The sequence below is a fragment of the Cydia fagiglandana genome, chromosome 3 (assembly GCF_963556715.1).
Source record: "Cydia fagiglandana chromosome 3, ilCydFagi1.1, whole genome shotgun sequence".
NCBI classification, from domain to species: Eukaryota; Metazoa; Arthropoda; class Insecta; order Lepidoptera; family Tortricidae; genus Cydia; species Cydia fagiglandana.
The window spans coordinates 199,982-213,666 of record NC_085934.1 but is presented as its reverse complement, the minus strand read 5'-3'; the positions used below and the strand labels follow the sequence as shown (position 1 = coordinate 213,666).

The 13,685-nt window shown below is 37.5% G+C and overlaps 1 protein-coding gene across 1 annotated transcript in view; it reads left to right on the top strand.

The window, feature by feature from the left end:
- The first annotated feature begins 548 nt into the window (after window positions 1-548).
- Window positions 549-13,685, top strand: part of LOC134680473 (galanin receptor type 3) — a 116,126-nt gene continuing 102,989 nt past the window's right edge. The window contains exon 1 of the mRNA XM_063539603.1: window positions 549-713. The gene's annotated coding sequence lies outside the window, so the exon portion shown is untranslated. The remainder of the gene's footprint in view (window positions 714-13,685) is intronic.

The window sequence follows — 13,685 nt, the reverse complement described above, 5'->3', positions numbered from 1 at the left end:
CGATAGAGAGATTTTTGAGGAAGGTTTAGGTGTAAGTATAATTTATTACGGTTTTGTGTAACCCGTTCGAAGCCGGGGCAAGGATTCTATTGAAAGCTCAATGCAAATATTCGTAGCACTGACAAAACATAAAGATTGCTCAAGTCAATTGGCAGTTCAATTTAACAAGGGTTCAATTGAAAGGTTACACAAGATCTAAACTCCGTCCTAACATCGCGAGCACACCAGCAGCCAGCCCGCCCTGCGTCAGTGTCCGCCGGCCGCCCGCCGCGCTCGCACGCCGCCCCACCCCGCCCGAGCCGCCCTAACTTCGCACGTCAATTCAAAACTTCGTAAAATAAGCCCGGGCGTATAAAATTGTGCTTAAAGCTGATTTAAATTGTAGTTCGTGTATAGTGTTGTTGTAAATGTTACTTATAATTGTGAACATTTGCAATATTTAATATTAGAATGCTTCATCGAAATTTATAGTAAGCTCTATTTTTCTAAAGCATCTGGTTTCAAATCGCTTGTATAGTTAAATTATACATCTAGTTCCCTCTTAATATTTAGTGAAAATTGAGTGTTAAACTTGAGCTGAGTGAATCGAACAGTGTTATATAATGTAAATAGGATTGGTAAACTGGAATGGAATGAGGTAAATTTAAATGAGGTATCGGATGATCCGGATGAGCTGGAGGAACAAATGAGTTGGCTTCTTAATATTGGTTGAGGTAAGTACCGGAATTATTGATTGAGGATTATTTCCTTGTTCGATGACGAGAAATACTGTACGGGCAGAAAATATGAGTATTTATAATATAGTTAAAAACATGTAGAGATAAAAGCTCTTAAATTTTTCAAGATATTCGCTTCTAAATCTTGTACTAGTAACAAAAATCGACATTTAATAGTCAAATAAACGAAGGCGTATAATTCTATGGTCGATATATATGAAATTTTGTAGAAATATTTTTCATGATGTAAATTATCACGAGAGGAAAGTGGGGACTAGGTTTGGATGGGGACGTCATCCTCCACTATCATCTTAAGACTCTACACTCTGCCAGAAGTAGAGCGTGTAGATATTTTTAAAACGCCTCATCCGTTATTTCTGTTGCCTGTATCTTCATTGGTAGAAGTGTGACGGCCTAACAACAGATAACACCAGGGCCCTCTTTCACCAACGTGACAGGTGCGACATTTGTCGACATCACTGTTACTAACGTCACAGGCCTCCATAGGCTATGCGGTAACCGCTTACCATCAGACGGGCGGTGTGGTTGTTTGCCACCAACATGTTAATTAAAAATAACCTCGACTATTATATCGCCAGTTAATAAGTACTTATTATGCGAAGCTAACGACAATTGTCACAAGAAATACGACAATTGTCACGAAATTTCGCATTGGAAATCTTGTGACAATTGTCATCATTATCATCATAAACATCACAAGAGAAATACCTGTTTTTTGCCGATGTAATAAAGTTTTTTTAAATAATACAATGATGGTGACAAATAGGAATACGGTCCGCCCGATGGTAAGCGATAACCGTAGCCCATGGATGTCTGTGACGTCAGCAACAATGAGACTTGTCTAATTGTCGCACCTGTCACATTCGTGAAATAGTAGGGGCCAGGCGGAACTAGGCCGCAGTCCGAGTTCATTTGTTCACAACTAGGCGCAGTTAGCGCGTGATCGGTGGAGCTAGGCCTCGGGAGCTAGCCTCCGATAGATTTTTTTATTCAATCAACATCCTCCTAGCCTAACTAGTCGGTAGTGCTTACCTCTGATGTTTGAGGTAAATTGTTTAGGTACCTGTGCTAATTCAATAAAAAAATTGTAAAATTGTAAGTATTGTGGGACAATCTTACACAGATCGACATAGCCCGACAATGAACTCAATATACATATAAAGGCTTTTGTTGTAGGTATAGATAAATAAATACTTAAATACATAGAAAACATCCATAATACAACTCGGGAACAAATAAGTATTGTGGGACAATCTTACACAGATCGACCTAGCCCCACAATGAGCTCAAAATATAAAGCTTTTGTTGTAGGTATAGATAAATAATATAATATATCTGCGATGAAAACACAAATAAATACCCACAATACCCTTACCAGGATTTAATTGAACCCGGGACCTCCTGCTTCGTAGCAAAGCACTAGGTACAAGTGGTAGAGGTGAGTTGACTGTGAAGTGTCAATATATTTGTTCCTCATGGATTATGGACGTTTTCTTTGTAGTATGCGTCTATATATTTTTATTGGGAACATATTTAATTATATAGTTATTTCAGGAGAATCGGTTGATACATACTACCTACCTGTGAAGGAGAACAGCCGGACATTTTTTGGAATCTTGAAACGTAGTAATGCTGCTGCTATTATGTAGGTAAATGTACAAGATTAATTTTCATGTAACTAGACTTGTCGTGCCGACTGAATATTCCGCAGAATTCCTCGCATAGTTCATAAATCCGCGATTCAATGTGGAAAGCTATTTAATTAACGCAACTGTTCAACCAAAACGTCGTAAAACCCTCAAGTCCATTAAACACTCATAATCTTTTGCTTTTAAGATAGAATAGTCCATGTTTACAACAGCTTGAGCAGCGTCCGTTGGATTATCTACCGTATTTCAACAGTAGAAGGTTGAGAATTGAATGTGATTATGATGAAAGAAAATCAGGAGTAAAATATTGAAGATTTGGTCGTGTCTAAATATTGTTCTTTGTCAGTAAAGTTTCTTTAATCAGCCTTTGTTTGATATCGTTAGCATCTTTTTTGAGCTTCGTGTTGGTAACTTTGGTTTTTATATTTTTTTATTTAGGTAGGTACTTACATAGATACCTAATCCCAGTGTTTCTAATAATGATAATCAGGATAATTTTAACCTAGTATTTAATTTTCGACTAAGCTAAAGCTTAGCATACTTCAATAATGTGACTCTGGTGACAATTCAAAAATACGAGTATACCTTTCGAATGAGACCCCTGGCAGGTGGTTAAATATGCAAACAGGACAAGATAAACAAAAGCAATAAAACAGTTAATTGCAAGGTTCATATTAAAGCAGCCTTTTAAGTGTTCACTTAAATTAAAACACTATTTCACTTGAATAAATCTAGTCTCTCTCGGTCCAGCGCTTCGAATTTAGATTACCAGCTAGCTAGATTAACCACTTTTTAATTGTCGATTCCAGTAATATTTATTTATGAAGCTTTAAACTTTGCATTATAAAGCATACACTACCAACTTTACTTTTAAAACAAACGAAAACGTATGCTCCAGCCTAGCTTATAGGTAAGCGGATATTGTACGACGATATTGTGTGTCCATACGACGCTTACTTTTCAGTACAACCAAATAAGGATGTATTTATACCCCTAACTCTTTCGTAAAGGGACGCCCTTTTGAACCTTTTACATGAGAAGGAATGAAGCAAACCCATTCACATATAAAGTCAATAATCATTAAAATTAATTTTCGTCCCTTTTTACAACCCCGCTAAGAATTAAATTAGTGAAAGCCAATATTAGAGGACTTCTAAGAGCCACCGGACCCTCACCGTTCTAGGTAATTGTGTTTGCTTTATCGCGACAGACAATCAACCTATTTTTTCTTATATCTGACCATACTCAGATAGGTATTGTATAAATGATACTGTGTAGCTCTACAGCTCTACCGCGAAAAACATTAATAGAAATTTCGTTATATGCCTCTCCATCGCTCGAATATGGAAGAGCGATAGAGAGGCAGATAATAAAATTCCAATTGTCTTTTTTCACGGTGGGCTCACTGTTCACTGCGAAAGTTCATGGAATCAGCATGTGACTCGCCTAAGCTATTGCAGAGATTCCCGTGTGATGTGTGATGCGATTACGGTGCAGTCATGAATGAAACTAGTTGTCAGAGCGCGGCGCGCTCATTCCGTCTTCCGTGTAGTTACCCAACCACTCGTAGGAACGTGCGACACTGCCAGAGGGCTTCACTCGACCCATTCAAGTTGCTGGTTAAATATTACTTAGATTGTCATCAGCTGTGGCTGGTAGTACGTGTATTATGCAGAATTATTATTTGTATCTCCATGGATATCACGGACCTATAATCCCGGTTTTTTGATAGGCTTGCGTGGGGACACAGATCCAACACGTAGAGGCCCCTTGGAGAGCTTTAATGTCATGTAGAATTATTATTATTGTTATTTGGATGTAATAACATAGATCCTTATTAAGTAAATATTTTGTGGTTTATTATTCGTTCTTAGATAAGAAAGAAAATAAATCATATTAGTTTTCGATCGTTTAGATTTAAATAATCGAAAGAGAATTTTATTTGATATTCGCTAGGTAACTAATTATTTAATATTGTTATATCTGGAAGACCAAGCTTCGCTCGAAAACATATAAAAACTCAAAAATGCGCGTTTACCCAGAGATATGACTTATCGGCCCCGAAAACCCCCATATACCACTCCATCCAAATCGTTAGAGCCGTTTCAAAGATCACCGAAATATATATATAAATAAATATACATACATTTATACACGAATTGCTCGTTTAAAGGTATTTAGATAGATAGATAGATTATTAACTCAGAACGCTTAAAGCTCTAAGAACAAAGAAACGGCAGCACCATCGTTAGCAACCGAAATAAGGATTTGCGGCAAATCTGTAGATCTTTGGACATAAGAAGTAGGATTGGAAATAGGCTTATACATAAATAGGTTTCGTAGACGCTCTTATCTTATCTTATTGTTTCGGGGGCCCTTGCCTTGATACACCTCGACCCATCGGCATCTTTTGTGTAACCGCCCCCCCCTCCCTCAAGAGCTGCCTTGTGCTTACTCAAGAGCTGTTTCCACCATCTCCATGTGTCGGATGATGGTCTCAGAGCAGCCGCTATTAATTCCTTCCTTATTTTAATGAACGAGTCATCTTTGTTATTCTTAGACTGAACTGGCTTTAATGATGTCATAAGTTACCAAATAAACTGAAATCGCTTTCTACCACTATTAGTCTAAAAGGCGTATTAAATAGCTATTGTCCCCGGTACTCGATATTATCTAGTAAGCGGTTAGCAATAACAGCGCCTATTCAGTGGGTATTTAAAGCTTACTGGATATGCGTAGAAATGTGGTGGAATATGTTCGTTACGAGCTGAGAGTGTCGCTGCTGCGATCGCGTCATTATTAGCTTTAGTGTGTGATGTCACAGACGCTGATGTGCAGCCCTTAACTAGTTCGTAATGAAACTATCGAGAGCGCGGACTTCTGGCCCATATTTCTTCCGTAGCAGTCTGCCGAATCCTACACCAGAACAAGTGACAGGTGTTGTGTTGCTATTTTATTTTAGTTTCTAAAGGTTTATTCAGTTTAGTTTGTTGTATGTAAACACTTGCATAATACACCGTTTTAAAATATACAGTTGTTTCAGTAACCTCAGACCAATAATGGCGCCTATTCAAAGGAGAGCTTACCGGCTTTGCATTGACTTACTGTGGAAGCTATTATATTAACCTCCCTATAATAGCCGGGAATTTGCCCTGATCTTGTATTCTGTTGATTCTTGCTATATTAAAATATAAATTGCTTACTTATTCCACTAAAGAATATGTATTGAACTAAAAATAACCATGTCAAGCAAAATTCGAACTTGAATATGTGTGTATATTTGTGATCTCATTATTTTAAACAGCATAAATATGATTTACCTCAGATACTTCCAGTTTTTTTCTCATATAGAATACATAGTGACTGGATGACCGCATTCTGGGGTTATCTGATAAAGGGACCATTTCGTAACGTCCGTCAAAAGATCCGCCATTGTTCCCACTGACGCAGCAGGTTTAGGTACAGTCAGTTACATCAAAGTAACGGACGAGGGCGTCCGCTAGGTGTAATCCGTCGCACGTGTCCGCGCCAGTTCGCGTTGCTCATACTATTGTTCGTTAACCCGCTCACCAGACGGCGCCAGCTAGCGGACGCCCTGAAACAACGCGCCAAATGTCTCTGCCACCCTGGAATATTTTCGAAAATAGAAATATTACTTGATATATCTCTACAGTCCGTGTTCAAAGTATGGCTACAGTCTAATACTTATAATTACTTTAGACAAATCTCTTCCAGTTAAGGTACCTTATAAGTAACGCAGCGAATTTATTGCGCACTAGAAGCTGCGCGCTTGCCATGATAAAGTATTGTGCATGACAGGGGGCCTTACAGGGGTTCAACACTCTTGCAAATCGCAAGTGTGATAAAGCTCTGGCACTAGTTCGCCTGAAGTACGTTTGTCCCTGTAGGTACCGGCCAACATCACTGTCACTTATGTCACTCATCATTAATAACAAAAACGAACGCCACACTAACGCTCATTGCGCTGGGAAGAAAAACTAGCAAAGGGACAAATGACAAATAGTTCATTGTGCATTAGAGGCATTCCACAAAAAAGGTTTACTTTTTCGGAGACGTGACGCGTATTATGCAGTTACCTTAAGTAATTACCTGCAGAAATCTGTATTATATTGTCACTGAACTAAAGCTAAGTTATCAAACGATAACATGCCAAATATTGGCTTCTTATGCTTTATCTGGAGACTTAATAAATATTATTAACTATTATATGTAAATATTACAAGTTGTATAAGCCCCCTAGCCAAATAAATCCATTTAAGGATAATCTTCAAACTGCTGGGTCTTTTTTCATCAAAAGTACTTAAAAACCACCTCAAGGAAACTCGCTTTCACGTAAAAAAATCGCATCGAAATTGGTCCGTCCGTTTGAGAGCTACGATGCCACAAACAGACATTGACGTCACACATATTACACCCCTCTTTTTTGAGTCGAGCGTTAAAAAAAAGAGTTTCACGGAATGCCCCATTAAGAGAAAGAGGGCTACTTTTACTGCTAGTGCTGATTTTAAGAGTCGAGCGACGAGAGGTACTCAAGGGAACGAGGTGTTTTAAATAACTTAGTTTTCGACAAACAAGTTTTTTCCTCAGAAGCAGGCGTGTCCCACTCCGCGATTTCGTCGCTTTGCTACAGGTAGCTAAAAGTACATTTGTTCGGCCCCAATTTTGGGGTTTTCCATAAGCCGCGCGTGGCGCTGTCGCCACCTAGCGGCCATATCTGTGCTGATCGTAACAGACGCGTTTTGTTAGAGAGTGAGTCTTCTGTACTTAGTACTATTATTTATTCTGTGTCAGAAGCAAGTATGCAGTGCGAGTGCTAATACCGCTTTCTTTGTTTTCTTGCGGCAACGTTGAGCTGCTGAAATGAATATTATTATTTTATTTTGCAGAGTAGTATTATAGGTACTAAAAGACAAAGATAACCATTTAAAACTGTCCGTCGTCTAGAAGAAATAGAAGAAGAGTTTGACACAGGCAGTTAAAACATTTCTGGCAATTTTGACACAAAATGTATGAATGATTCAGCCGAAACACCTGTAGTTCCGATTCTGAATTTCCACTGCCCGCGATAATGGGAATACGCGCTTCATATAAATCATTCCCATTTGTCCGCGCTTCATGTATGGCGGTCACGTAGGGCGGGGACAAATGGGAATACACCGTAGTTCCCAGTAAATTAAAGTCAGGAAACAAAGTCGAATTTCATCCACCCGATGACCAACAAGAAAAGAAAACTTCCAAATCATCTAAAATACAATATAAAAGCATTATCACGTTTCTCTGTATCAATTCAATAATGGCGATAAAACGTATCGCAGCCCCCGAGTAGCCCCACTATAATACAAACACATTATCATAATCATAAAGACGAGTGAATTAAAGAGACCGATATAGTGATAGCCAAGTTTATATGTAAAATGGAGAAGGAAAGAATACTTAGGTACTTGTATTTTCTTTGTCTAATACAACATGAGTAACTATTCGAACGGCGGTTAAGAGCCCTTCAACGTGCACACTAGCGTCACTGCTAAATAATCGTGATTATTTGAATTTAACAACAGGTATTTAAAAATGGGGGCCCCTACGGACTGTATTGTGTATTTAAGTAAGTACCTTTTGAATACATCAAACTAGTTTTTATGTTGCTGGATTCGTCGATCTAGGAACTCAAAACAAAAACGGCCGTTTTTGTTTTTACTTTGGACGCATAGATTGACAAATCCAGCAACATAAAAACTAGTTTGATGAATTCAAAAGGTACTTAAATACACAATACAGTCCGTAGCGGCCTCCTTTTTAAAATATCTTTCGTGAAATTAAAATAGTCACGATAATTTAGTAGTGGCGCTAGTGTGCACGTTGAAGGGCTCTTAAATGCGGACTAAGTACACACGGTTGCATTGGTGGTAAAGGCGCGTGCTCAGATATATTGAGCACCTTTTCCGCTCCGATGTATCTGATGACGACTGTACAAAATATGCTTTAAAACTTTCTAAGAAAGTAATATAAATAAGTAAATGTAACAGATGACAACAAACGCAAGTTTGTTGAGATCGACAGTTGTTTTATTCACTCGTCTTTCACTAAGTATAGGCTCGAGAGGAAAATTGATAAAAACGAGCCCTTGTTATCTCGCTAGTTTTGCTGTAATGATATCTGCCTACCGTGGAGTCTGGCTAGAAACGGGAAAATATAAATATATGGCACACTCAGCTCGCAAGTGTGTGTTTTTCGTGTTCTCGTTTCACACGTCTAATATTGCGCTACCCTTAAGGCTTGTGCACATCGATTGCGTGTGCGTAGGCGTAGGCGTGCGCGTTGTAATATACAGATTCTTACGAGAGACAACACACCGATTGCGTGACGTGTACGTACGCGACTCCAAAATTTTTGAGTAAAATCCATTCCTTTTCCAAAAGGGGTTGAAATTATAAAATTTATTATTTTCCATTTCGCTGGTTTTATGAATTTGATAGTCACAAAGTTGAGGCTGTGAGTTGCAGAACCATCTTATCGTCTTATCCTGACCTTTGACTACTTACAATGTGTATAAGCCTCGGGTTCAAGTTATCTATACCTACAAGCGTATAACAATCGTGAGCTTTGTGAATGTTAGCAGACATTCGTCTGGGTGAAATCATGGGGCATAAAGCTAGAAGCAAATGTCCCCTGAAATCTTCATCTAGATTTATTCATGGCTAAATTTCAACCGCGACGCCGTTTTGTGGGAGATTATAAAGATTACCTACAATAAGCCCAATGTTATTCATGTAAAAAGCTTTATTATATAAAGAGAAATGTAGTTACCTAAATATTAATTCAGTAGATGAAGTAAATTTAATGGTAGGTACGGTCGAAAGTATTAATTTATGACCCATTTCGTAGGTAGGTACTTTCGGCGCGATTCGGGAAATGTATTAGACATTCACTAGATATGAAATAGTAACGTGACGTTCCACGGTATGGCGGTTGGCGCTTACGCTATTATTAACGCCGCGCCAATATGATTGCGGCCATAAGGTACCTTTTGTCGTGGAACGTCACATATCGTTACTATTTTATATCTAGTGAATGTCTAATTCATTTCCCGAATCGCGCCGTTCGTTACAATGACAATCAATATGAAAGTCGCTAGAGACCTCATACTATTGTCACTGTGACAATAAGGTACAAAATGGGTCCGAAATTAAATCTTATGTCTGTACAGCTCACGGATGTCTTTTAGAATAAAATGTTTTATTTTTTAGCTTTGTAGTTAATTCTAAAGTTATTTGTTTAATTATAAAATTGTCTCTAGAAAGTTATTCTCGTACCGAGCTAAGCATAGCTGCAAAGCTACATAGCATAAGTATTCATTGATTACAATATTTTTTCGTTAGTTTCTGATACCTCAACAAAAAGTGATAAGTAAATATAGAGCACAAGTAAACTGTCTAAAATATACGTTTATTAAAGCAAAACAGTATTTTGTCATATTACCACGAATTTTGTCATAAATAAATAAATAAATAAATATTATAGGACATTCTTACACAGATTGACTAAGTCCCACAGTAAGCTCAAGAAGGCTTGTGTTATGGGTACTCAGACAACGATATATATAATATACAAATACTTAAATACATAGAAAACACCCATGACTCAGGAACAAATATCTGTATCGTCATACAAATAAATGCCCTTACTGGGATTCGAACCCAGGACCATCGGCTTCGCAGGCAGGGTCACTACCCACTAGGCCAGACCCGTCGTCATATTCCTATTAGTTAGGGAGGCGAGGTAGCTAAATGGCGTAATTCAACGGCGCCGTCGAGACCTATCAAAATCGAAAGATAAAATAATTTCGAAAAGAAAAGCTCGTATGGCAAAAACCATTTTAGCGGTGGGTTTGGCGTGTACGGTTTTTCAAAAATGTAAAAAAAAACAGTTACTTGGGCATTCTCGAGCGGGTCAGATATTCATACTACGTATGCCCCGAGTGCCTCTGATAACAACGGTATACTAATCTGCCGGTTTGCGTGGTGGGGGTAGGCATATAAAGTAGTCAAAAATGCAAAAAAAAAAAATTTACTCGAGCGCGTCAGATTTTCGGAAGGGGTGTTAAGTAGGCCCCAAGGAAGCTTCCTTTAAAAAAACTGACGATTTCGGCGTGACGATAAGTTACGATGAATTTTTGAAAATGCAAAAAAAAAAAGTTTTTTTGAAATACTCGAGCGCGTCAGATTTTCATAGGGGAGGTTTATCTCGGTATCCTGAAAGCATATTTTTTTAATCTGACAAAAATGTTGGTGGGTTCTCTTAATCTGACCGAAAAAGGTTTTTTGGTTTCTTTTTTTTCCTTTCTTTCTCCTTGATAAAACGTGGAATTTAAGAATGACAATAAAGCGATAGATACAACCAACGTAAATGTAGATGAAATGTAGTACGAAGTGTATTATTTATTGTTTTGCTTACGGTACGTCCAAAAAACAATTTGAGGATCAACAGGCTATTGAATAATATACATACATGAAACTGTACATGTTAATAATACTTTTGTATACAGATACGCGTAACTTTTTCCGAGTCCACGAAAATTGTCGAGAAGCTTTAGAAAAAAAAAAATTTGAGATATAATAAAAGTCACATAATTTAATCATCGTTATTTCATATCAATTTTTTTTAACACCCTCAGTTTTCGAGATATACTCAAAAAACCGGGAGTTTGAGTTTTTATGATGCTTCAAGTCAAAAAGTTTTAACTTTGGACAAAAATGTAAAGAGACCTTTTTTGTGTAAAATAAAATTACCTTTTTTGTTTATTTAAACTTTTTTTTTGTAAAATGTATCGTTCGCGACTTATATGCCGCAACGCGTTCTTAGGAAGACGAAATGGCTCCTCCACACTTCCGGTCATGCGGAAACCGGCAGATTTTGTATTTTTAGTAAGCTTTAGATTATATTCTTCAAAAAAAAAAAATCGCGCTCGAGAATGCCGGGTTAACGTTTTTTTTTTACAAGTTCGCGACCCTATAACTCGGCGGCGTCAAGGACTTATCGTCAGATTAGTTAAATTTAGTCTTTAAACACTAAAATCAACCCCCAATATCTTAATCTGACGCGCTCGAGTATTTCAGACTATCCATTTTTTTTTACTAATCTGATCGTCTATCCTAGGCGCGCGTCACTACATATAGAGCTAAATACTTTACAAGGTTGTTCTATTAGGTCTAAGGTATCTCTCATATCTTAAACTGCCACGCTCGAGTATTGCCGAAAATTCCCCTATTCGCCTCCCTAACTATATACCTATGTATATGAATATGACAAAATTCGTATTATAATCATAGATAGCTATATATTTAATAATATATAATATCCTTATACATAACACATCAAAATTACAATACTTGAAATAAAAATCGAATTTTGATTAAAAGCAACTTAATTAATATTAAAATTATAAAAAAATAAATAAATTAGTTAGGTACAATAATTAAAGTAAAGTAAAAGTAGTGTAGTAGTTAGCGAATGCTCACGGGAAGTAGCTCTACGGGGGGAATGGCGACGTGTCGTTAAACGAGTCGCTCAAAACAAGAAGAAGAAAAGTAGTGCCAATCTCGGAGTGAAACAAATAAATACTTAGGTACATACTTTTCGCTCACAGACAAATTTATAAGCACAGTCAATATAAACCTAAAGCCACAAGTGTGCCACAAACTATCGGAAATTCAATTTGTTTATCAATAGCAAAGATCAGCTCCCCGCCGCGGCGTCTATTCAGTAGTATTGACGAATAAAATTGGGACGCAAACATACGCGTATTACCTACTCGTACCTGCGGGACGGCAAGTGAATAGCGCAATCAATACGCAAGTTGTGTGAGCCTCTTACATCGGGACACACGATCGGTTAGGGTAGTCAAAAGAGAGATTAATTCGCCATTTGTGTTCTATCATAGACATTAACTTTTCCTAATTACAATCTCTAACACATACCTAATTATAGTTTTTACAATGTAGATATCGTTACGTCAAATGCCATCTGTCCGACCATAGACCTAGGATTCGCTCATGTCCGACGGATGATTCCGCCGTGTAGCACACGTCATGTTCGATCTCGTTCGATATTATCACCGCGGCTTCTTGTATTACTTACATATTTCATATGTAAATTAATTACAAACATACTCCATTAATACGACAAAATTAGGTACTATTATCTACACTCGCCGCCAATAACCGCCCCCATACAATCTAATAAGCACAGGTAAGAAAGCACATCAAATTTTATGAAAGCATCTCATAACAATCAGTCAGATTCATATAATAATTATGTATTCTCATTTCTTTTATTGATTTTATTTTCTTTTCCTTTTGTAAGAATTTGATATGTCTTCTGTGAAAGAGCTACGTATTTGTATGATTTCATGTACATTTATGTTTATTTTTTATATCATATAAAGTTATGTACTCACTGAGTATAATTGCATGAATTCTATAGTAATTTAAATTATATTTTTCTTAATTACTCGTAATACATGTTAATTATAAGATGTAATAATGTTTTGAAAAGATGTGTCCCGCCGAGTTTGTTGCCGGTCCCATATTGGGATACCCTCCTCCAATTGAGGGAGGATTTTAATCTTCTCGGGGCAGAGGTGTACGGTTGGAGCCGGTAAAGGTTTATTTGACGTTCATAAGCGCATTGTAATATGCCTACTTGAATAAACTATTTTTTATCTTTATTTTTATCTTTTATACTAATGCATACAAATACATATTCTTATTACTTCATAGACTCTGTCCAACAGTGCCTCGTCATCTCATCACGTATTCACGCTCGAACCAACTGCGTCCTGAATTGAATGAATATGATATTCGAAGAGCGTAGAGCAGTGTCCCCACATAATGAGAGTAGTTGAATCATGTACGTTGTAAGGAGGATAACCATATCTCTAAAACGTTGTAACTAAAATTAGTTTAAGCTCAAAAGTATCTGCATTGACCACCGGCATCATGAGTGTGATAACAATTTAAATACGCGCGAGCGATAGAGATAGGGTCTGATCAATGTACGAAATTATTCCTGCTTACTTTAGAAGTCCTTACTTTAGAAGGATCTCTATTTATATAAAACTACCTCCTGCTGAAGCTATCTTGTTTTACAGCCACATAAAGTTAAGTACGATAAGTCGAGTGCCGTCCATCAGGTCAACTGAAAATGAACCCTATTGTAAACATGTAAGGTCTACGCCTGGTCAGTTGAGATTGTTGATGTTAGTGGCCAGCCAGTAGCCACT